This window comes from Protopterus annectens, chromosome 16.part0 (assembly GCF_019279795.1).
Source record: "Protopterus annectens isolate FY-2018-M chromosome 16.part0, PAN1.0, whole genome shotgun sequence".
In the NCBI taxonomy this organism is placed as follows: Eukaryota; Metazoa; Chordata; order Ceratodontiformes; family Protopteridae; genus Protopterus; species Protopterus annectens.
Genome location: NC_056750.1, coordinates 19,013,643 through 19,039,682, shown reverse-complemented (window position 1 = coordinate 19,039,682; position 26,040 = coordinate 19,013,643). Strand labels below are relative to the sequence as shown.

The following is a 26,040-nucleotide window of genomic DNA, read 5'->3' as shown; positions in this document are numbered from 1 at the left end:
ATTATTCTTCCAGTTTAAAATGTACTATCCCTACTGCATAAATTGCCTGTATATTGAAAACGGCTCATCTGTTAAGACCATTTTACCTACCTGGTTACCTAACTAAATAACTTGATTGACACAGCTCCCTAATAAACGTTATATAAGAGGAGGTGTGTGACATTACTATTGGTTTAACAAGTCGATACAGTAAACATGCACTGTGAAACAAAATAAACAAGCAACTGTAACAATTATCATTATGTAATTATTCTATCTTCCACTGCTTTGAGTTTTAAGCAGGACAAAGAATTGAGTCAAAATCAGAGACACCTCTAATAATCATGAGTTCCCGGGATAGTTGAAAGGTATCCCAGGGCACAATGAGTAAATAATGAACAAAGCGTCTACTGTCCACTTGCAGCAAAGCACACTACCAAACAGCACCATTCCTCCAGGTGCTTGGTATTGTTTACAACAGTGTAGGACCTTAGCTAGGAAAGTCTCAGAAGGAGCTAAATGCATCAGTAAATATCCTTCTAACCGTATTTTAGCGTTTAGGTTTAGAGTTTTGTTTTACTTAACGAATCGCTGTTAACATATTACAGATTAACAAAAAAATTAAACCAGGCCACATTACTCACAATAATTTAAGCTTTAAATTACAATAAAAAAAAAAGTTTTTGACGTCAGCCCTGACCTCACTTCCGCTACTTACAAGGAAGCGAGTAAAGAAGTAAATGTTTGACAACTCTTAACTGATTACAAATAACTTGAATATGATTCTATCGGATTATGACGTTCCTGCTCTTTTTAAAATGTTGCTTTATGGCGCTTAATTTCTGATACTAGACCTTTCAAAATGGAATTATCTAACTTGTAGAATCAAACTGTTTGAAGCAAATATTTATTAGGAGGGGACAGAGTTTTTAGACGCACTGTTAAGCTGCGGGACCGTTTACTTGCCACTCTTCCGGTCCTGCCTGCCACTTTCAACACCGATGGAAGAGACATAAACCATTTAAGTTATTTTTCTGTGGTGGCGCATGACTTGCTGGTATTACCGTTAGCCTAAGGTAAGAAAGTGCTAGATCTTATAGTTTGAGCATGTTTCTTGAGTTACAAAATGTTGTGATCGACCGCTGTTTCTGGACGCAAACAGTGGCTTTCTGCTGCTGTTTATGAACTAGCTTGCAAGAGATCCTTGGCTGTAAGGGGGAGGTGGCAGTTCCCATAGTAGGTGTTGTTTAGTTTTGAGTTGTTCTGCTCTCAGTGGGAATATTAACAACATTAACATTTATTTGCCTTGAAAATTGTCATGCTAATTGCACCCTCCCCCTACAAGATGTGACCTGGTTGTTTATGAAAGGGTAGGGGGGGTGGTTGTATTCTTCCTGTTTGGATACATCAGAGGTTTGTCAGCAGGAAAGGCGGGTCGGGGGGTCAGTCACTTCTGCTGCAGACTCGCACGGTTGATCACCTGTTCCTCCCTGTGAAGGAATAGACACAGCAGGGTCACAGTGAACATTGGTATAAAGTAAATAAATAATCTGTCGAAGGATAAAGATATATTTGCAGTCTATTAAGCTATGTGCGACGCATGCTGTTGTGGTAAGTTTTTGATTTTGTGGTTATTTTAGACTGCATGTGCCACCCAAGATATGTAGATTGCAGTGCTTGTGGATGTTAATTGTTCAGAGGCGTTTTGGTGGTATGGGCCTTTGCTCTAGTTCGAAGAATTGTTTAACCAGCCCTACAACAAATGCACACGCAGAGTTTGTGCTGGCTGGTCTGCTGACAGTTGTTTTGTACAGAGTTTATTCATGTTTATAGCCTTGTTTGGTGACACGCCTCCATACGCGGTGCACTGCAGATTAACAAAACTTAACGCTGCAAAGCAAACATCAGCTGATTGCACTGACCTGATGGCATGTATCCCTTAGAATGCGTTTGTTTTTTTAAGTCTTATTGCAGACACAGTGCACTGATATTAAATATGTATGCAGATTCAGATCGAGTTCAGACTGATGAGCTATTCCAGCGTTAAGAATTGTCACCAAGCCACCTTCCTAGTTTAGGTTTCACATCGTTAAATTGCGACTTTATCTACATATGATGTAATTCACATGGCAATTTACAACGTTCCATAGTTGTCATCGACAATGTGGGTGTCATTGGCGCAACATAACATTTATAATTTGTTTACGTTACGTATTAATTAATAAACTGCCTCAGTTTGAGGTGAAACACTGTGTGCGTGTGTGTTGGGGGGGGGGGGGGCAATAAGTACCAACGTGGAAAGCAGACAGAACAATGTGTCGTTCTAGTTTTATGGAATGTTGTATGGTGTTGGTTTTATAATAATGGTACCTTGCCTTAATAATTACATTACTACTATTTGCACTCATGATCAGTGTATGAGGACACTGGTACATTGTAATCTTAGCTTGGTTGAAGCACATGTTTGTAAAGAAGTGGAGGATGACTTTTTTTGACATAGGCTTTGTTTATTTATTGAATGTTTGTTATCTTGATAAATGAGTTGATTTAAGGACCCTTTTCAGACATGACCCAGTCCGAATAGTTAATGCAAAGCAGACACACAAAGGAAAAGATGTGTAGTTCAAATTATCAAAGTAAAAATTAGATAGCTTGCACTGGTGTATAGCAGTAGCGTATGCGATATACAAAGGGAACTTATCAGTTACAAAACACAACTTTTTCACAGTCTTAAGTGTACAGAATGTATAGCATGTCCAGTAAATAAGAAAAAAACATGTAGCAAGAAAAGAACGCTCATGATCAATGTAAGACTTGTAGACACCAAAAAAGCACACTTCCCTCTCACTTTTTTCTCTTTTCCTTACCTCAAATGGTTGATGTACAATCCAAAGAGAAAAGTATGAAAGTGCAGGCTCAACCACAACTTTTGATGGTACGTGAAGGTGGTGTAGTAGTGTAGTCATCTCTGAAGCAGTTACATTTGTTTTTCTTGGCTAGATGGCCACGAAGAGACTTTGCAAACAATTTCAGATTATTTTATTTAATAGCTTCTGGTATAGAATTCAAGCATGCAGGATCAATTCTAACAGTTTGAAGAAAAGCAGTCGAAGAGTTGCACAAGCTCCAAATGGTAACCATTTAGCTGTTGTAGCTGAATCATATTTTTTATATGCTGCTGAGGAAAATGAATGGCAGTTCATTTTCTCACGTAGGAATTAGTACATTTATGGCTCTTTCATCTGGCTTCGCTAGTTAGTAAAACTGGGATTTTGCTTGATAATTTGAACGTGGTTGATAGTTTATATATTTGGAACTGTGAGTTTGTTTATATATTTGGAACTGTGAGTTTGTGAAAGTTGAAGTCCTTATTGACTTGGAAGCCAAGATGTTTTTGTTGCTTGGTACATGGAAGAGGAATATCTAAGAGATCAGGAACTGTAATATTTTGTGAATTTTATATTTTTTTCTGTATTCCAAATAATTACAGCACTATAGTGTAATATGTACGATAAGGACTTGCTTGAGGTAAGGGTTAACATGTTGGCACGCAGATTGTGTTTTATGTGGCACTGTAGTACACAGGTATTTAATTAGAATTTGCCAGTGTAATGTCTGACAGTTCAAAATAAACATTTTTCAGGCTTTTAGATGCTGCTGAAAGGCTTATTTTATCATACATATCTACTTGTTTGCTATAATGGGATCTGAGGAAAAAAAAATATTTCATACAGGAATGTCTTGGCAGCTGCATGTACTGGTGGCCACAATATTTTTTGCTATTATGCTGCATTATGACTCTGATGTTTTTTTTTTTTAAATACAGTTAAAAATGTTACTGAAAAAGATGCATTTGTTTGCCATGTATGAGATGTGTTGTTCATAAATTATTAATTTTATGTACTTGAACTTATGCAGAAATGTACATTTTCTGTAGTAATTACGTTTGGTGGAGTAGTAGTTTTTTGTTTTATATTTGACCCAGAGGACCAGGCATTGAGCCAAAGCAGTGTTAGTTCTCTGGGTAGAGTTTATATGGTTCTCCCCCACCCAAAAAAAATGTTTAGGCTTATGCTACACAGGTTGCCCCTGTAACAAATTTGTGTTTTCTATCAAAGGTAAGTAATTTGTACACGTACATTATATTGTCGCTGTAGTCAAAAACTGAAAAATATTTTCGTTTTATTCAGACGCATTGTGTTGTACTGTAGTATCTTCAGTTTGCTCTACTTCCAGGTGAGAGCAGCTGTACCGACAAATAATTTAGTTTTTCAACTAAGCTTTCTTTCTGTATAGAGGTTTTAGTGTCTGGTTACTGTTTGTAGTTTTGCATCCCAGATACCTTACTGAAGTCTGTGAGTACTATACAATGCTTATGAAAATGTAGTGAAACATTAGATTTTGGAAAAATCTTTAATAGGTGAAGAGCAGGAATCCCATTTACTGCAATACTATGTAAAAAATACTAAGTGCCGTGACACTGGAAAATTGTCACTGTGATCGGTGTAATTGTCGACAGTTGTTTTCAGAACACTGTATGGAATAATAAATATTGCTTTGGTTGGTCTTGTTGACCATAGTCAAATATGATTAAGCAGTGCAACTACATACTTACAGGGCAACTCTGATACATTTTTTTGACTGATTTTGGATGGTGTGGAGACTTGCTAAGCATTACAACTTTGAAAATGTAATAAAAGTTTGTACTTTAGTGACTTTGTTTTATTAAAAGTTAAATGTACCATGAAATGCTTTTGGCAACTTGTATAAATCAGGCTACCAAGTTAGTAAAGCAGACGTAGCTTTTATTAGTATGCATGTATTTATTTATGTATGTATGTATGTATGTTTGTATCTATCTATCTATTTATCTATCTATCTAGCATGTGATAAGTGAACTGGTCGTAGGAATGTTTTAGCCACAGTCTGGTCCAAGAGGGCTAAGACAACAATCAAAGATGAGAAGTTGTAATGCTAACATGTAAAACATTGAGCTGCTGAGATGCAACAATACATACAAAGAAAAAATAGTAACTAATAGTAATTCAGAACCAAAAATATATATAAAAACGGAACTTGGATTTAGTCTTCTGGTTTGTGTCCATAAAGCAGTTACAGAACTTAGTCTTCTGGTTTTGTGTCCATAAAGTGGTTGTGTTCTTGTCCTTTTACAGGGTGAGATTTTAGACAGTTTTTGAATGATGAAAGTTGACTGAATCGTCTAATCTGATCTGGGATGATGATCTAGCTAGCATGGTATGATTTGGGGCAGTGGAGAAAGATTAAATGTCACCTTATAAATTCAAAGGGTTCTCTGTCCCTAATAGAGAAAATTTGATTTCTGATGTTAAGTTAGTTAAGGAGTTCACGAGAAATACTGAATGTGACAATGTATAGAAAACTTGTCCTAGCCTATGTATTTGTTGTAGTACAGCAGTGCGCTCTGTTTTATTTTCAGTGCATTTGAAGAACTTTGGTTATTTGCTATGGCACGTTTAAATTCTGTTGTATGTTTTTGATTTCATAAGACAGTTTTAGTTGAGACTGTGTGTGTGTGTGTAAGTGGTAGATTTTCATCCAGTGCAATGCCTTAGTTGCTCTTTTATTACGTGAAGGAGATTTCCTGATGGGTCTCCTTATAATGATACTTTGGGCATTCTTAAGTTACTGGAGTGTACCAAATAACATAAGTCATTTTGGTTGTGTTGACTGTGTTTGTATGAATTCAGTCCTGTAAAGCTTGGAAGTCATTCAGGAGATCAGTGCATAGGGCAGAGTGGTGCTTACTGGCTTTTGTAAGGACTGTGTTGTCAACATACAGGATTCAACTGGTCTGAGGCAGATCTAGGTGAGGTCTGTTTAAAAAGGGAGAGAGAGAGAAAAAGTAGACTGTGCAAAGATCGAGCATTGAGGGATCCCTTGATGTATGTTTGCTGTTGGACATTTGTTAGGGGTGACTTAATCGAAGGTATGGTCAGAAAGATGGCTCTTGAATCATTGTATAACACTGTGTTTCCAGAGTCCAAGAAGCAAGTAATATACAGCACTGATTTTTGTGGAAACAGACCACTTAATTTGTTGTGTCTAATTTGTATCATTGAGTATGAAAAGTGCATTATGTGAGTAAGACGCACCAAAAAGTAGTCACGCCCATATTGCTATTTTGAAGTATAGCAAATTGCACTGTAATATTTAGCACCTGGTAATATTGAAGTGCAGGGACTGCAGAGATGATCAACAAGCACATTTTGGTGGGGGAACATAGTTTTTGAGTAAAGCTTTTGTTTAATGTGATTATAAGCAATACTGGTGGATAACTTAAAGGAAAACTCCAGCTTCTCCTAAAGTTTAACTCCACTCTTGGGTTGGTTTTTCTCCCAGTAATATAATTCCAGTACTGTGTAGGTACCTGCAACCTGACTGTACTTTTTTGTATCAAAGGAAGGGAAAGACCACCCACATTTTATTTTTTTTTTTAAGCATAGCTTCTCACATGAGTTGTGGAGGAATTTGCCTACAGTTGCGTGACATATCACAGACACAGAGAAATCTGTAGTCAGGAGCTCAGGATCCTGTAAACAAGACCTGAGAGGTGTAAAACTGTTTGTTTTCCATAGTCTTTATTGCAGAGAGGAAGAGAACTTGCACTAATTCATGTTGTCACCTATTTTGACAAATTTACGTACATTAAGTAGCATCACAGTATTGAAATGCTAAACTTTAAGCTTTAAATATCTGTTGTTTATACTACTTTACATTTTAAGTTGACTTGAATGTAGTATCAAAGATGTCTGTGACATTTAGAGAAAAATCAGAAAATATTTTTTCTTGTAACTCTGGTAAATGTGCTGATAACTTTACAAAAGTGTAGGGGGAGGGGCTGTCAATTCATCTTGGATTACATACAACAAGATACTTTGAACAAAGGCCAACTGTTTTGCTTGCAGCTGTATAGTTCCTTAGTATACCGTAAAACAAGGCCTGAGACGCACACAAATGAGGGACATTCAAGAAATAAAGCAGCAGTCCTGTTACACACAGTATATAAGATGATGGTGACTGACACTAATCCCATTATATGTCAATGGGGTGGAAATACACCATTACTTTCTTATGTCTAGCATGATTCGTATAAGGCAGATTTGAAATAGATTATGGGAAAGAGGCTTGAAAACAGATAAGATCATGTTGATATGTCAAGCCCCATTGACAGCCATTTTGCAGAAAACCTTATTAAAATTCTGTAAGAAGCAGTTGGTGATTTTTGAGATGTTAAAATAACTGAAAACGGAGATGGAGTGAAACAATCGATTTGTTTTTAGTTCAAAGGTGGAGTTTTAAGGTCTGCTTCTATTAATGGGTGCATCAGTCGTTTCTTTCTTTTGATAAATGAGGTGTTTGTGCTTCTTTAGAAACATTTCTTGCGGTAGCTTTCCTGAATTAGAGTCCCTGTTGTGTGACCATTGGAAATTTTTATCTATCTTGTTCTGTTATCCATGTTGCTCTGTTAGTTATTGGTTGGTGGCCTAATGTGTAAAGCACTGACTGCTTCTTCATCCCGGGTTTGTGAGAAGTCCTGTCTGGAGTAAAATCATTTTGACTGGCACAGCTGCACAGAATTAAGGCTATAAACTGTAAATAAGCTAATTCCTGTAATCCATGAGTTCTGTGCTTCTGTTCTACTGTCTTGTGATTGTGAGAAGACACTTGACCAGAGAGTGCTTTGAGGCAGTTTGGGAAATTGGGTTAGGCTCGTCTGTGATCTCCTGGACTGCATACCTGGTAAGTGTTTGTGAATCTGTTTTATGTTTGACAGTGGAGGTCCGATGGGGCAAAAAAAAGGGTTACTCCAGTTGTACGTTCAGTTCTTCATCTGAGGAGCTATACAGTTTCAAATCCTCGACAAAGAGAAGATGAGAAGTCTTTACACTTTGTTGTTTTCTAGGAGCCAAATTTTATAGCCATGGCCTAAGCTGTTAAGTAGACACCTTAATGGGTTAAGGCAAGGCAGAATAGCAGAGGTGACAGTCACCCTGGAACACCCCCCCCTTTGAATTTTTATCCCTGGAATAATAATTTGTCCTTTTATCATGGCTTAATTGCAAAGTGGTCTGTCACTGTAATGTAGATCATTGTAGGGTGTATGTTATACATTCGATACTATCAAATGCTTTTTTTGTAGTCAAAGCCATACTTAAATTCTTCCCCTTTTTGCAGTTCTTCACTATGACTGTATTTAACAGCAAATTATCTTTTGTTCCATATGACTTTCTTTTATTGGCCTTTTTGTTCTATTGCCATAATAGAGTTTTCTTCTAAATGACTGTAGACCCTGTCAGCATCAATTCCAATGTATAGTTTGCATGTCGTTGGAAGACATGTTATTGGCCTATGTTTGTGTTTGTTCAGGGTGCGCATATAAGTAGTTCTTACTCATGGCTAAATCTTCATGCAAGGATGTTAATACTTTTAACCAGAAGTTAGGTACTGCATTTGGGTCTGCGGTTCTCCAATTCAAGGCTTTTCTTAGCTTTGTTTCAATCTCTCTGGCTGTTACTTCATTCCATACCCTGTACACTTTACTTCTTATTCCTTCTTTTACTTCTTCTATCCATCTTTATGTTCCACAGAATCTTCATAGTCAAATTTTTGAGAAGTATCTGTTTCCTTTCCCTTTTTTTTTTTTTTTTGGTCTTTCAGTTCCCTTGACCTTGTTTTGCAATTCTGTATAAAACTGTTTTGGGTCATCAGTAAATTGCTTATTTTATACTTTTCCTTTATATTTATCTGAATATCTTCTACGTTTTTCCACCTGTGCTGTGATTTTAGTTTATTTGTGGTAGTGTTTGATAGATCCTGATCTGTTCTAATACTCCGCATTGCTTTTATCATATCTGTCTTTCTAAGTATTGTTGTTGATCTGTTCCTCTTCTGTACTTTTCTAACAGTGACACTTCTTGTCTTAGTTGCTTTATAGTTTTCTCTATTCGATATTTGCATGATGGTATCATATTTCTCCCCTTCCTTTCTCCTCACTACCCTGTGTTCTTATGGTTGAACTTTTCAGTTATTAATTTAGCTGCACAGTAATATATCCTGTTTACCTCTGTTATTGCATGGATCTTCATGGATAGTCCTAATTATTGCATTCATTTGTTTTATCAAACTTCTGACTTTTTGGGTTTCATTGACCTTTTGCAGTCTGTTTCTTTCATTTATCTTTAATATGTCGAAACTCTTCTCTTGGCTCATTCTCTTCTAAACTGAGGGCACACTTTTTTGTTCTGCATTTTCTGTGGGCTTTCTATAGAAAGTTCTATTGCATCTTCCTGTGGCACATCCTCTTCAATTTCATCCTGTGTCATCCATTGCTTTTGTCATATGAGAACTCACTAGCCTGTCACTCCTCAACATTGACAGTGTCAGAGTTTCCACAGTTTCCTGTCCCTTCCCTTGCCGTCCAGCTTCAAGTGAATGCTTTACTCATTTCCTGTGAAAGGCTCCAGAATATCTTCGTATGGCACCTGACTGACTGCTTCCCATTGCACTGATTTTCCCTTAATTTGAAGTTCCATTGCTATATCCTTTTGTGGTGCTTTGTGAATTAGGTTTTCTACACTGAATCCTTCATTTTGGAGGTACTACATAACCTCTGAATCCTTCATTTTGGAGGTACTTCATAACCTCAGTTTCTATTTCTTTAGCTCCTCCATTACTGACCTCTTTTCTACTTTTCCTCTGTCTTATTTTTTGTATTGTAAAGTTTTCCATGCCTGGATGCCTGTATTTCTCTTTGAATATCTTTGGGGCTGCATTGTTTATGTTGATTAATTTGGCTTTCACATTTGCATAAATATTGCACCATATCAAATTTTTCTTTCCCATGTTCATATTTCTTTTTTATACTTTTCAAAAGTGTCTAGGTTTTGTTGTTTGTTTTCGCACTTCCTCAGATGTTTCTTTTTCCAAACAGTTTATTGGTCTGTATACTGTTTTTCAAAAAGCTGTTGTATTAATGACCAAAAATTTTTATTTGAAGCTTCTGACAGTTTTTCTTACAGAAGTAGTTTTCTTTCCCCTAATTTCTCTCTTAATCCTTTTGTATATTTTGTGTCAGGAAATTCCGGGCTTTTTGCATATTAGTAACAATACATACTTTTTTCTTATCCTCAATCAACTCACGTTTTCTTATCCTCAATAATCAACTCACGTTTTCATTGGCCTATCAGTTTTTGTGACTTTTGTGGATTGCTACTTTCTTCTACAACAAGGGGGGAGGGGCCATCCTCTCCCTGGGCCTGGCCTGGCCCCATTCTAGGAATGTATACAAACACATCATTAAACGAAACCAAGTAATTTTAACTTATAAACAAACTGGCTATCATGCATATATTTGTTAGCATTCTGGCTGCACCTTCAAAATGGCACAGAAGATAACACATGCTTGGTATTTATATGCACACACACTCTTTAGAAATTTTTCTTAAAGGCGCAGCACATCTGCTGTTCTAAATCCTCCCTGTTTGAGAAATGAATGAGTAAGGCATTGTCACTGGTATTAATAAATATGCAGTTTTTACAGGAATAATTAAAGATCATGCAATTATAGAAAGCTAGGTACATATATACAACTATGTCCAAGTTGCTGTATATTTCACTCTAGGCTTTGAGATGCGATCATATCGTGTGACATAAAATTTGGTATCTGGTTTAGCAACTGGAATTGTCTCTGCTGACTGTTCAGTAGGAACACTGGAATCATCTGCCGGAACAATATCAGGAATCAAGACACGTTCTGGAACAGGAATATCATCTGGATTACTCTGAAAGGTAGTCTTTATCACCTGTACTATGCTGCGATATCGGTTCTTGTACAGGAAGAAGATGTCTGTGATTTCTCCCATATGCCACACCTTCAGATTTAACAAAATAGGATCTCGGCTCTGCACATGTACTCGTTACTTGACCAGTCCACTCGGAACCTTTCGCTGTTTGTATCCTCACTCTCTCTCCTCCTTTCAATGGACGAAGAAATCTGCTCGATTTGTCATAGCTGGACTTTTGAAAAGAACAATTTTTTAAATAAGTGGTCTCTAATGGCTTTGTTGTGTTTAGGCCTCAGTAAATTAGACCTGGTAGACAATGTTGTTCTAGTTTGCCTGGATAGAAGTCTCTGAGCAGGTGAGACAATTATATCGTCATGAGGTATGCTTCTGAGATTAAGTAAATTCAAAAATACATTGGTATTATCACGCTTTGACTTGTCAAGTAATTGTTTTGCATTCTGTACTGCACGTTCAGCAAGTCCGTTTGATTACAGATACTCTGGACTATTAGTAACAATACGAAGTCCCACTCTTGCAAATTTCTGAAACAGTTGACTGGTAAATAGGGTACCATTGTTGGACATAAATTTCTGTAGACTACCCTGGACTGAGAAATGGAGGTTCAACTTTGTAATGACTGTAGTAGAAGTTAGCTTAGGTAGTAGATCGCTCTCAAACCAATTCAAATAAGAGTCTACCACTACTAAGTAATGTTGACTGTTCCACTCGAACATGACAATAGTTACTATTGACAAAGCTAGTTCAAGGATTTGACTTGGCTGAAGTGGCTCGTTTTGCAAATGTGGTCTAGTACTATTACATACTGAACAGGAAAAAAGTACTGTATCAATGAAATCCTCTCATCCTTCTCTTAGTAGATTCGGAACCTGAGTGACCACGATGCAACATCTGGATATACTCTTGTTGTAAGGAAGTAGGAACAACAATTTTATGACCTTTGAAAATAATGCCATCTTCCATCAACAGCTTGTGTTTGTAAGTAAAGTAAGGTTGCACATCTGGTGGTACACATCTGGTGGTACACTAGATTGCTTTGACGGGCATCCAACACTGATGTAGTGCTTGAGCTTTTGCAAAACTGGATCAGTCATTGTATGATCTCATAGCTCATCAAGTCTTGTGGTAGAAGAATTACTCACTTCCATGACATCAAAGTCAAAATTCTCTGTGTCAAGCTGATCTGTTGTATTTATGGGCGATTTGGATAAGGTATCAGCTAGTTAAAGAAGTTTGCCTTTCGTATAGACTATTTGAAGTTGTACTTTTGCAATTTAAGCATCATTCTTTGTAATCTCACTGGAGCTGAATGCATAGGCTTCTTTAGAATAGAAACTAGAGGTTGATTATCAGTTTCATTCTGGATATCTTGACCATAGATATAATCATGGAACATGCAAACACTATTTCCAAAAGTTCTTTCTTCATTTGAGCATACTGCATCTCAGTTTGGGTAAGTGTTCTAGATGTGTAGTCTACTGGCCTGCCTTCTTGAAGAATAACTGCACCTAAGCCAAATTTTAAAGCATCGCAGGAAAGAGTTGCTGGTTTGTTGACGTCATAGTACCTTAATGTTGGTGAGGTGGCAGTTTTCTGTTTAAGAACTTCAAATGCTTTCTGGTGTTGTTCTAGCCATGACCATGTAACATTTTTATGTGTGAGCTCTGTCAGTTCACTGTAGTCGGGTATAAACGTGCCTATATAATTGACCATACCAAGAAAACTTTGTAGAGCTTGCACATTATCCAGTGGTGGCATTTCAAGAATGGCTGCTTGCTTGGATGGGTCTGGTCTCAAGCCAATACTTGTAAATAAGTGACTTGGATATGTAACTTCTGGTAGTTTGAATTTGCACTTCATATGATTGAGCTTTAAGTTCACGTCACATGCTCCGTCATGCTCTGCTTCACCATTGCCTCCAACCAATAAATCATCTACTGTTATGGCACAAGGATAACCAGAAAAAAAGTGCTCAATTGCAAGTTGAAAGACTTCACTTGCAGAATTTATTCCAAGTGGCATCCTGAGGACTCCATATCTTCCAAATGTAGTCAGTAGTGAAGTCAAGCATCACTTGCCAAAATGAACTCTCTGCATCCAAGACAGAAAAAACAGTGTCATTCGATATTTATTTTATTTTACATTTGTTGACGGGGATAGTCCGACTGGATACATGTCCATTTTCAATGGAGGCCTGGGGAGAAAAGCTCCAGACATGCATACAAAGACTATTACATATAAGATATAAAACCTATTTGTCAAGATCAACATATAAAATGTACGTTACCTTACAAAGGGATTACCAGATTCAGAGTAGTAGTTTTTCCAATTGCAACAGTGAAGGCTTGATTTCCTTAGCCCTGTCCAAAACTAATGCACATTTTACATTGGAAAAACTCCTCGTAAACTTAGGAGGAGGATTTATGAGCATACATATGCTATTACAGCAAAAGACACCAATAATGCCTTGCTTAAACATACCATGATATGTCCGCTAGTAAAATGGGGCTTTTTTGTTGTAGAAATGGTTCAATGTGACATGTGGGGGGAACAGTGGGAAAACAGGATGGAGGTGAGAGAAATATTTTGGCAGTTGTTATTGGAAGCCAATAGATTCCCAGGGCTCAATGAATACATATCCATTGCCCCTATTTTAAAAATGAGAGCTGCAAAACTATAAAGTAAGTGTAACATACTGTTTTGCAAGTTCTTTTTTTGTTTTTTTTGCAGTCAAGTTTATTTACCTATTCAACACATTGTAACAATCTTTCGTATTTATATATATATATATATATATATGTGTGTGTGTGTGTTTATTCTAAAGTTTTTAAAAATACATATGTTCTTATCTTTATTTGCGGCAAGTTCTTAGGTTGTTATGATTACTTGGTCACAAGATTTTATTGGTTTCAGTTAAACCAATTTTTAATTTTTGATTAAAATTGGGAGGGGTATATAAGTAGGCACAGCTTTTTATTCATTTATTTTACATCTGAAGAAGTCTAGTGGATGAAAACGCATTGTATTGTGTGGCGTTTATGTTAATAAACCTGGTGTTGCTTTCACCTACTGGCTCGTGACTTTATTACCTCCTGCCTCTCTGGGTGCCTGTTGTGGATTTATATGTATGTTACATATAACATGTAAAAACATTTTGTCAAGATCAGAGCAGTGTATGATACAAACATACATAGTTTCATACTCCATCAGTCTAACAATATAATACATTGTTATAAGATTATAGACATATACTTCGGATGTAGTCAGAGTGGAGGAAGACGTCCTGTTTTGGCACCTGAGTATTTGGTATTAATTAATCCAGATTGGTGCATGGGCAAAGTCAGTGCAGTTTGAAGTACTGTATTAGATTTTTCTTGAATTGTGTTGGAGAGAGTTCTGAAGTTTTGCCCACTGAGTTGGCAAACAGTGATTCTCCAGCTAAGTTATTAGCTTTGAAAGTTTGAATGAAGAGTTTGTCGGATGACCGTAGTGCCCTAAGGTTACTGTAGGGAGTGATAAGGTTATGAGCCCCCAGGCGTAGAGTTTGTCAGATGAGCGTAGTGCCCTAAGGTTACTGTAGGGAGTGATAAGGTTATGAGTACGGGTGTAGAGTTTGTCAGATGAGCGTAGTGCCCTAAGGTTACTGTAGGGAGTGATAAGGTTATGAGTACGGGTGTAGAGTTTGTCGGATGAGCGTAGTGCCCTAAGGTTACTGTAGGGAGTGATAAGGTTATGAGTACGGGCGTAGAGTTTGTCGGATGACCGTAGTGCCCTAAGGTTACTGTAGGGAGTGATAAGGTTATGAGTACGGGCGTAGAGTTTGTCGGATGACCGTAGTGCCCTAAGGTTACTGTAGGGAGTGATAAGGTTATGAGTACGGGCGTAGAGTTTGTCGGATGACCGTAGTGCCCTAAGGTTACTGTAGGGAGTAATAAGGTTATGAATGCAGTAGAGTTTGTCAGATGAGCGTAGTGCCCTAAGGTTACTGTAGGGAGTGATAAGGTTATGAGTACGGGCGTAGAGTTTGTCAGATGAGCGTAGTGCCCTAAGGTTACTGTAGGGAGTGATAAGGTTATGAGTACGGGCGTAGAGTTTGTCGGATGACCGTAGTGCCCTAAGGTTACTGTAGGGAGTGATAAGGTTATGAGTACGGGCGTAGAGTTTGTCGGATGAGCGTAGTGCCCTAAGGTTACTATAGGGAGTATAAGGTTAATGAGTACGGGCGTAGAGTTTGTCGGATGACCGTAGTGCCCTAAGGTTACTGTAGGGAGTGATAAGGTTAATGAGTACGGGCGTAGAGTTTGTCGGATGACCGTAGTGCCCTAAGGTTACTGTAGGGAGTGATAAGGTTATGAGTATGGGCGTAGAGTTTGTCGGATGACCGTAGTGCCCTAAGGTTACTATAGGGAGTGATAAGGTTAATGAGTACGGGCGTAGAGTTTGTCGGATGACCGTAGTGCCCTAAGGTTACTGTAGGGAGTGATAAGGTTAATGAGTACGGGCGTAGAGTTTGTCGGATGACCGTAGTGCCCTAAGGTTACTGTAGGGAGTGATAAGGTTATGAGTACGGGCGTAGAGTTTGTTGGATGACCGTAGTGCCCTAAGGTTACTGTAAGGAGTGATAAGGTTATGAGTACGGGCGTAGAGTTTGTCGGATGACCGTAGTACCCTAAGGTTACTGTAAGGAGTGATAAGGTTATGAGTACGGGCGTAGTTTGTCAGATGAACGTAGTGCCCTAAGGTTACTGTAGGGAGTGATAAGGTTATGAGTACGGGCGTAGAGTTTGTCGGATGACCGTAGTACCCTAAGGTTACTGTAGGGAGTGATAAGGTTATGAGTACGGGCGTATTTGCAGGCTGATAGAGAATCTTGTGAGCTACTATTAGTTGATTGACCAGAAGTAGATTATGTAATTCAAGTCACTCTAGAGAGTTTAGGTTAAGGCAGTGATGGGTTCTGTAAGCTGTACCAGTGGTGAATCTGGCAGTGTTATTATAGCAACTAGATAGTTTAAGGTTAGTCTTACTCAAGTTTGTAAATAAAGGGGTAACATAGAGGAGGATGGAGAGAAGGTGTTTTCAGGCAGTGACAGTTCTAGCTAATGGAGTTGGGTAGGGTTTAATCCTATAAGAGTGATCCAAGTTTTTTGACAGTTTTAATAGTTTGATTAATGTGCAAGTCAAACTTGAGGTTATTGTCAACTGTTACTCTCTAAGAGTTTGGTAGAGGGTTCAGGAGAAATGGTAATCCCATTGTTAGATCTTATAGGTTCACAACCTATCTGCACTAGGGCATTTATAAGCTTAGCCAGAGTATGTTTGGCTTTCGCCACCCTTTTAGATTAGTTGACTGTGCCTCTGTATAGTAGGTCACAGAAGGTAGCCCTTTTAAGGTTTGTTTACTGTACCTCTGTCAAGCAGCGACACAGAAGAGATCCCAAGGGTAAGGCTGGTAAGGGGTGTCTACTGTTGGGGGAGAAAAGCAATAGTTTTGTTTTGTTCGGATTTAATATGAGGTGCTTATTAAGGAGCCAGTTTTCTACTGTGTTAAGTGACTTGGGGAAACTATCTGAAGGTCCCTAGGGGAGGAGGCTGAGCATATTAAAGTCAGATTTTCTGCATATTGAACATAGATTGCATCTGGGATGATCTTGTGCAAGTCCATTAATAAAGCTAGAAAATAGGAGAGGTCCTAAAATAGATCCATGGGGGACTCCTAGGGTGATGGGTAGTAGGGTAGATAATTTGTTCTTCCATAAGACAGCTTGGTGTCTACCATTCAGATATGATTGGAATCACTTGAGAGTCTGGTTATCTAGGGAGATAGTTTTCAGTGCTAGTATGAGGAGTTGGTGATTAACCATGTCGAAGGCCTTGGAAAGATCCAGAAAGGGCAGAAGAAAGTTTGTTATTATTCCGATTTTGGTTAATTACATTAGCAAAGGAGAGGAGGGCCGCTGTAGTGCTATGATATGGTCTGAAACCATGCTGAGTGTTAGTCAGGAGATTGTTCTTGATAAGGTAGCACATGAGTTGTTTGTGGATACATCTTTCCATTATTTTTGCTAGGGGTGACAGGATAGCTATGGGTATATAATTTGATAATTCAGTGGAGCTGCCCAGTTATAGGTTGGTACTAGGCTATCTGCCCTAGGGCCTATACAAGCCTAGCCATAACAATTCCCTGGCTATTTCTTCCCACAGTATTTACTTCCCTGGACCCCTGTCTAGCAGGGCGACTGACATGATCCCCGGGATGAATTTCCTATCTCCCATCCAATCCTCAAGGTTCTATTTGAAGAGGGGCAAAGAGGCGCACTGCTTGACATGTATGGGCAGTCTATTCCAGAGTCTCGGGAGTCTCTGGGTCAGGAACCTATCCCTCCAGCATGTTTTGTTCATTGTGATGACAAGGTTTAGATCCCTGGAGCATGTGTCTCCTGAGGGATTGGGATTTCTTTAAGTGTAGAATGTCCAACAGCTCTGGGTTTGACATGGCCTTGTATGTTAAGCAGCGATTGCCTCTGAGTAGATGATATGTCACAGAGTATAGGTGGAGTTTGTTTTAGATGGCCAGCATAGGACATCTGCTTTAGGCCTGTGATTCTTTTAGTGAGGTATTTCTGCTGCCTTTCCAGTTGTTGCAGATGTCTTGAGAGGTACATACCAAATTGGGCATTGTGTTCTATAATGGGTCTAATGAGGGATGAGTACAGTGGGACAATGACCTCCTTTTTTTCTGGATGAAAAGCCCTTGGTGATGAGTGCCACATAGAAGGATTTCCTGACTACTATTGTGGCAATGTGGTTATCGAAGGTGAGACCACTGTCCACCTGTGTCCCTAAGTCTCTTATCACACTTCCGGTGTTTAGTGTACTGCCACCTATGCGGTAATTCACAGGTACATGTTTTTTCCCAAAGGAGATAACTGTACATTTCTTGGCATTGAGCTTCAGCCCATGGCTCTGGCACCAAGCATCTGTTTCTGTAAGGCCCTTTTGTAGAATATCCACATCATTTGGAGATTTAATAATGGCTCCCAGTTTGCAGTCATCTGCAAACATTTTTAGCCAGAGTCACTTAGTGTTGGCCTGTACTTCAGAGAAGTAGATGCCAAACAAGAGTGGTCCCAGGACTGAACCCTGAGTTACTCCACTTGTCTGGAGCTGGATTTGGAGTCTGCTACTTTTACAGTGTGGGTTCTGTCAGTAAGCCAGTTGGCAACCCATCGAGTGACGTAGGGATTAATGTCCAGCTTAGTAAGTTTATCTATGATTCCAGAGTTGGGGATGGTGTTGAAGGCCTTGGCGAGGTCCAGGTAGGCTGTGTGGACCACATTACCTTTGTCCACTGCTCTGGAGGCTGATTCGAAGAAGTCAGTCAGGTTCAGGAGACAAACGGCCCTTCATGAACCCAAACTGCGTGGGGTCCAGTGTTCAAAGGTTGCCAATGTCTTTGTTTATAGGTTCCATGATAATACGTTCCATGGCCTTGCAGATCAGGCTTGTCAGACTGATGGGGAAGTTCCTGGGATCCAAGGTGGATCCCCCTTGTGGAGTGGGATAACTGTAGCTGTGCGCCACTTGGTGGGCACAAAGCCTGAGGTGAAACTATGATTAAACATGGCACTTGGGTGAGGTGCCAGTTCATTTTGTAGTTCATGTAGTACACAGCCTGGGATGTCGTCTGGTCCCATGGATGGTGTATTAACTTCAGAGAGTGCGCTTTTTAACTGTGTGGCTGTTATTACTGGAATTTGGCAATCTTTCGGTGTTGAGGTGGGCCCTTTAGGGGGTGAAAGGGGGTGAATCTATCTGCCAAGATATTGGCAATATCCTTGGGATCAGTATATTTAATGCCATTCTGTTGTAGCTCAGAGCAGATTTGAGCATTGCCATTTATATTCTTGACATAGCTATAGAGTGCCTTGTGGTTGTCTTTGGAATCTTTGGCAATTTATGGAGAGGGATTGATTACATGGGATGTCTTACAGACGGAGGAGATGGTAGCCTCAGATATAGTTCTGTTAATCAGGATGGTTACTGGATAAGCTATGATTTCTGTGGCTTTTTGAAGGTACTCAGCTGGGAGGAGGTCTGCAGATAGGGTGGTTGGTTTTAATTTCTTGAGTAGTGTAGTGATAAGTGAGGTAGGAACTGGTTGGAAGTTAAAAGAGAGTTGGGAACAAGGTAAGGCATCAGTAGGGTTTGAGCAACCAGGAGATAGTTGGCTAGCTAGCTGCTGGATGGTTTCTGTAAAGAAGCTGTTAAAGGTGTTGCCTACTAATTTTGGAGGTTTTTGTTTAGTAGCTGAGGGGGAAGGAGTGAAGGACTGACCTGGATGTAGGAGTTTTACACCTGCCCAGAATTTTTGAGGATGGTTTTGGTGCTTCTCTTGTAGATTACAGTAATAGTTTTTTTATCTATTATAATGGATTTTTTTGAGTCATTCCTTGGCTATCTATATCTGAATTGATCTGTGGGGGCTAAGTGCCTTTTTTGTCTGGTTTCTTTAGAAAGCCATGGGGCGACTTTTTTGTTTTCATTCTAATCAGTCATGCTAGTGCATATATGTCAAGACTGGCTAGGAATTTGGTATTAAAGTAGGTTAAAGCCTCTTCCAGTGAAAGATGCTCAAGAACTGACCAATTGCCTGCTTTGAGTTCATTTTAAAACTAGCAAGGTTGAATTTCTTGCTGTTCCTTATTGTTTTGTAAGTGGGTTGGTTAGGGACGTCAGCTTTGTGCTTTATTATATAGGTAAGAAAATGATCACTTGCGTCATCAGGCAGGGTCCCAGCCTTGTACATGTAGTGATCACTATTAATGAGTATCCAATCTAGGGTGCTTTTTTTATTGTTGGGCTTACTGATCCTAGTGGGGGAGGACATGACCTGCTTAAATCCATAAAGGTTTATATGGAGAGTAGGGGGATCTGTAGAGCAAGAGGACTGTATGCATAGGATGATGCAGTCTCTTCAATACTCTGTCAAATCTTTTGTGTTAGTGCATATTCTGATTTAATCCGAGCCTTTTTTATGAGCAGCTGCAGTGGACGACACCCATTCGGTAGGTTCTGTAACTGTGCAGATTACACCTTGTTGCACCATTTTATCCAGCTGAGCATTGACTGTATGCTGCATGGCTATGGGAACTCTTCTTGCTGGTCTGACCACTGGACTGATCTCTGGGTCTAGTTTCATAGAATATACCATTGGAAATTTGCCCAACTTGTCATTGAAAACCTCAGCATACTCCGAAAAAAAATAGTATTAGTGAAGCTGGAACTCAGACACGTACTTCTCTGATGAGCTTCTTTGGTAAAAGAAAGGAAGATTCGTTCTCGAACTGTCCCGGAGATGCAATCATGACTGCACAGGTCTTCAAACTACATAGATTAACAGGCTGTAATGTTTTTTGGCTACATAACATGGAAGCACTACTGAGCCTTCAGTTTGAATTTCTTCGCCTCCGTAAGAACAATTTCGCACAACTAGTCACGTTTAGTTGTTTACCAGCTCTGACCCTTGCAAAAGTATCTGCAGACATAACATTAAACTTCGAACCAGTGTCTACTTTGAGCATGGCTTTACCATTGATTCGAGCAGTACAAAACACTTCATTTCTTGCCAGTAAATGTACTGCAGCCATCTTTTCACCAATTACTGACACACCATCTACATAGAAAGTGGACTGTTGCAGATTTACTTGATCAACTGGCTTTTTTGAGTGAGTAACCCTTCTTTGTAACTGTATGAGGTCTACTTGATTTACAAAATCATTGAAAATGGTTCCATTTCTCACATTTGTTGCATTGCTGACCAAACACTATGCACTCTTTTCTTCTGGACTCATGGTTGGCACCACAATTGCGACAGTTAACAATAAAGCTTTATTTCGGATTTGCTGATTCACCCTTGTACTGTACTGGGCATCGTTTGTTCTGCACTGGATAACCTTGGTTCTGCATTGAGCATGCTCTTTTAACTGAACTTGTCTTGGAATTTGCTAGAAGACTACGGGTTTTACCTGGGAGTCCTGCAGGGGCTGCTGCTGCCATGTGCTCAGGCCTGCTTTTGCCTGTCGCATGCTGTATGGTGTCTACATTAGCTCTGGAGCCTGTTGAAACCATACTCTTATCACTAGCAAGCATACTTCTGCGTCTTTCTGTAACTTCATGGATCTGACAAATCTCAATGGCTTTGCTCAGCATTAAATCACTGTCACAAAGCAAGATCTTTCTTTTCATGTCCATCTTTTAAATCACCAAACTTGCACATTTTGGCTTTGTTTCTTAGGTCAGTAGTGTAAACTGCAGAAGTTTCCCCTTGCTTCTGGCCTCGCATGTAAAATAAATGCCTCTCTAGTGTAAAATTACTCTGGGGGTTACACATTTCTCTGAATTTGCACTTCAAACACACTAGGTGTTCCCTTGATTCAGCCTGCACAACAATACAATGAGTTTCTCCTTCACCTTCATACACTGCTGGTGCATGTACAAATGAACGCTCCCTTACATTGGCCTCTGACCCTGCTAAGTTTAGCAAAATGAATGCCCTGGTGCGTGCATCTTTATCTGAATAAGCTGCTTGTATAAAAATATCATACTCTTGCTGAAATATTCTCCAGTTCTCTGTAATATTCTGATCAAATACAAGTGGTTGTGGCTTGCGAAATCTGCTATATTAACATATTTTAGTGAAGACTTTTGAAAATATGTACGGGCGCACACACTTATAATACACGTGCTTGAAATTTATGCCAGTACTTACAATAGTACAGTAAGGCTCTGTATAACTGAATTTTATGAAATAAGGCTCATGGGCACTGTAATACTCTGAAATTACTTTACTGTAAAAGCCACTTGTCTTGAAATTATTTTACTGTACTAGCTGTTTATCTTGAAATTATTTGACTGTAAAAGTCATTTATCATTGTAAGAAACCTTTCGAATAACTGCCTAGTGCGTATAAACTGGGCAGTAGAAGCTGTGGGCAAGAAACATTTCGAAGCAACTGTACTTTACGAATAAACAATTTCAAAGTAATTGCAATTTGTGAATAAACTGTTTCGAATTAATTATACTTTGCAAATGAACTGGGCAGAAGAAGCTCAGAGTGAGAAACACTTCGAAATAACTGCACCTTGCAAATACCAGTACACTGAAATTTCTCAAAATGGCTGCACTTTGTACAGTGCAAGAAACACTCTGTAATGGCAGCACTCTGCGAATAGACACACCCATGTACAAGAAACTTTTCGAAATGGCTGTATTTGACTGCACTTCATGAAATAGTTGCACTTTGCACACAGCAAACTTTTCGGAGTAAATGCACAGTAATAAACGCACGCTGTAAGCACTTTCACACACTATGAGATACTTCGGATAACTCTAGTTATGCTGTTCAAGGCCTCAGTCAATGAGAAGTAGTAATTTATACCAAAACACAGTAATTTGCCAAAACACTTGCAGTCGCCTTGCTTTATTTATGCTGAATGTGCACTTTTCTGCCCCTTCTGTTATATTTGTCTTGCTCATTTAATCTCTTAATGTGCCCTTTCGTTATATCCGTTTTGCTCATTTAATCTCTTTTCATGCCCATTATAATTTCTTGTGCTCGTTTTAACTCTAAACATGCTCATTTTACTTTAAAACGTGGTCATTTTATCAAATAACCTTGTTTCAAACATTTTGTTTGATTAATGAGCTTTTTATATGCTTCTGTTTTGCTTAATAAACATTTCTGTGCTATTCATTTGCTTATCAGTACATTTTTTTGCCGTTGTAATGTTCCATTTTACCTTTCTTAATAAATCTTTTATGCATATTCCCTTTAGCTTGCTTCTGGCTCTTTTTTTGTGGTCTCTGTTCACTTAGTTTGCCTTCATCGTTACCTCTACACCTCGTGGCTCTGAAGAGTAGTCGTCACAATCCTGGTTCTGACACCATGTTGCTTGCCAGGTCAGGAAGAAACAGACTAACATTGTGGGTTCTTGTTCAAGCAGCTTTATTATATGCCAACACATTATAAACAAAGCTAAGTAACTTTAACTTATACAAACTAGCTATCATGCACATAGGTGTTAAAACTCTGGCTGCACCTTCAAAATGGCACTGAAGCTAACATGTGCTTGGTATTTTATATGAGCACACTGGCTTTAGAAATGCGTGTCAAAGGTACAGCACATCCGTTCTGTTCTTCTACACACCCCAAGCTGAAAGTGGTAACTATGCCAAAGCACACACAAGCCCTGTATAATCACTTGCATAAGTGTATAAACTCAGCTGTACCAGATGGAATCAAAGCAAGACCCCCCCCCCCCCCAAGTAATATCAGGCTACCATGGTGGACTTCAGCATCAACAAACTCTGTAATAAATGCAGAAAGTTGCTGTCCAAGAAAAAAAAGACGAGGAACCTACAATGGAAGAGCACCCTTCCTAGCCTCAACAGGCAAGTAAGACAATTTGTCAAATCCTCCAAGAGCTCCTTTGAGAGAAACTTGGCAAGTACTGCCAAGAATAGCCATAAGGCCTTTTACATCTATGTATGTAACATAAAGGGTAGGACCCCCAAGCATGTGCAGAACTGATGCCCAGTAGTATCACACACACTAACCCCACAGAGATAGCGGACCTGCTAGCGGATAGGTTTAGGGAAAATTTTACTCCCTTATCCCCTCCAAACTTACAACAAACCCTCCCCCAACCCCGCCCCCACCTTACATATCTCAGACCTGTCCAAGGCAAAGAACACAGCCTCTATGAGACCAGATGACATCCCAGAGTGTCTTCTAAACAGGCTAAAAAATGAAGTAGCATCACCACTAAGTACCCTTTTTAATCATAGCTTAAGCTTAGGTTTTGTGCCTGCGGAAAGGAGAACAACTACAGTTATACTCCTCCACAAAGGTGGCCTAGCAATAGACCCAGGGAATTACAGACCCATAAGTTTGACCAGCCTCATCTGTAAGGCCATGGAATGTATCATTATGGACATCCTAAATAAAGGGGTCCACTTCATAACGTTGAATTTCATAACACTGAGACCAATACATCTAAATCCCAAAACATTGAAAACTCATAACATTGAAAGTGTGCTTCATAACATTGCAAAACTACAATGCACATGTAAATAACATCCCCGTCAACTTACAACAACCCCTAACTAACAAGCACTCTTTTTCTAGTACATTACTGCAGGGGGGCAAGCCCCCCCCCCCCATATACCAACTCCAAGATCGCACTACAGTGGAAAAAAGTTAATTTCCTAATCAGCATACACTGAGGTTAGGAAATTAACTTTTTCCCATTGTAGTGCGATCTTGGGAGTTTGTATATTTAATTTACTTGGGGTGTGCAGGGAGGCTTTCCCCCTGCAGAAAAGTAGTAGAAAGTATGTTTGTTAGTTAGGTGGTGGTGCAGGGGGAGGGGATCATATTTACTTGTGAAATGTAGTTTTCAGTGTTATGAAGCACACTTTTTCAATGTTCTAGTTTTCAATGTTTTGGGTTTTCAGTGTTTTGAATTTTCGATGTTATGGTCTCAATGTTATGAAATGCAGCGTTATGAAGTAGACCCAAATAAAGACATATATGACCTCCAGACCCTGGATCCTACCCAATTAGGCTTTGTGAAGGGTAGATCCTGCCTGTTAAATCTGGTGGTTTTCTTTGAAAGTGTGACCAAGGTCATTGATGAGCGCAAGTCTGTGCACACAGAATACCTTGACTTGGCAAAGACTTTCGATACAATCTCACATGCAGGCATTACCGATAAACTTAGAAAACTGAATGTAAACCCCTTTGTTGTAAGATGGTTTGTCAACTGGCTCACAATCTGGCCACACACACTCAAAGTGGGTGACTCCACAGCAGCCAGCGGACCTGTTACTAGCCGGGTGCCACAGGGTCAGTGCTGGGCACCTACTGTTTGGTATATACTTCTCACATGTTTAGGTCAAAACTAAAGGGTTGTGGCTGACCAAGTTTACAGACAACTGCAAATTAGGTGTAATCATTGAATCCCCAAATTGATGTCAGTATACTCCAGGAGGGTCTCACACAGACCAACGACTAGTGTGTTAGTCACGGTCTCAAATTAAATGCAGAGAAATGTATCATTCCCTTCAGCATAAACAATATCCCTTCTATCAAATCGGTAAAAATACCCTAAGTACCCATGAAGTGGTAAGGGACCTGGGATCACAGGTTGACCATGACCTTAACTTTGACCACCACATGTCTACCATTGTAAAGAAAGCTTTCCATGTAGCTCACTTGATTAGTAAAGGCATCGCCTCAAGAGCAAAATAAGTTCTAACCCCCTATACCCTGCACTTATCCAGCCCATAATTGAGTATATAATGTCCCATTCAGTATGTATTGTACATAGCACCTGCAGCAATTAGAGAGACCTCAGAGGTTTCTAACTAAGAAGATCAATGGCATCCACCATGTGTCTTACACTGACTGACTAAAATCCCTGTCACTTTACTCCGTATTGTATAGACTTCTTAGGGGAGATGTATGCCTGGCATACAGAGCAACCCAAACCTAATGAACTTACTGCATATCCGTAAATCAAATAAGTTTAGGGCTACCATCCAGGGACTTGCTTGAGGGACAGATTTATCTCCCAGTGACTTCCACGTCTGTGGAACAGGCTACCAGTTCATGTGAAGCAGATCATCTCTTTGTCCCTGTTTTAAGATGAACCAGAGTGGATGGGGCACAGTAAATTCTTACCAGGGATGGCGCCCATGAACCCTGTTCGACATAGGCAGTCATCACTAAATTCAATTTTGGGTATTGGCTAGTGCTTCTGTGGTATTCAATTGGGTTGTAATAGCTAGACTTAAAATGACCTCTGGTTTGATAGCCTAATAATTTCCTATGATCCTGTGACAGAAGATAATATATTTTGACAAGTAAGGTGATACAAGTGTATCTTAAACAGAACAAAAGGTGAGCTCAGAAAAGTGTCTTTTTATATAAAATTGCACAGGAACAAAATGCAGGCATAATGGCATTTAAGGAATATGTACCATACGCAGTGTACAGTAAAATTAATAGTGAGCACAAACTACTTATTCTGTGTCCAGTATTGGAATCGTTAATGCAGTAAGTAGGCCATATGCTACTCCCTTTTTAATTTCTCCAAATCTTTTTGGTTTCTAATACCATGACGGGAATGGACCCCATTCCTAAGTCAAAGTA

General features: G+C 39.2%; 1 protein-coding gene across 1 annotated transcript in view; it reads left to right on the top strand.

Moving 5' to 3' along the window:
* The first annotated feature begins 1,435 nt into the window (after positions 1–1,435).
* Positions 1,436–26,040, top strand: part of LOC122791053 (hamartin-like) — a 569,544-nt gene continuing 544,939 nt past the window's right edge. The window contains exon 1 of the mRNA XM_044058830.1: positions 1,436–1,590. The gene's annotated coding sequence lies outside the window, so the exon portion shown is untranslated. The remainder of the gene's footprint in view (positions 1,591–26,040) is intronic.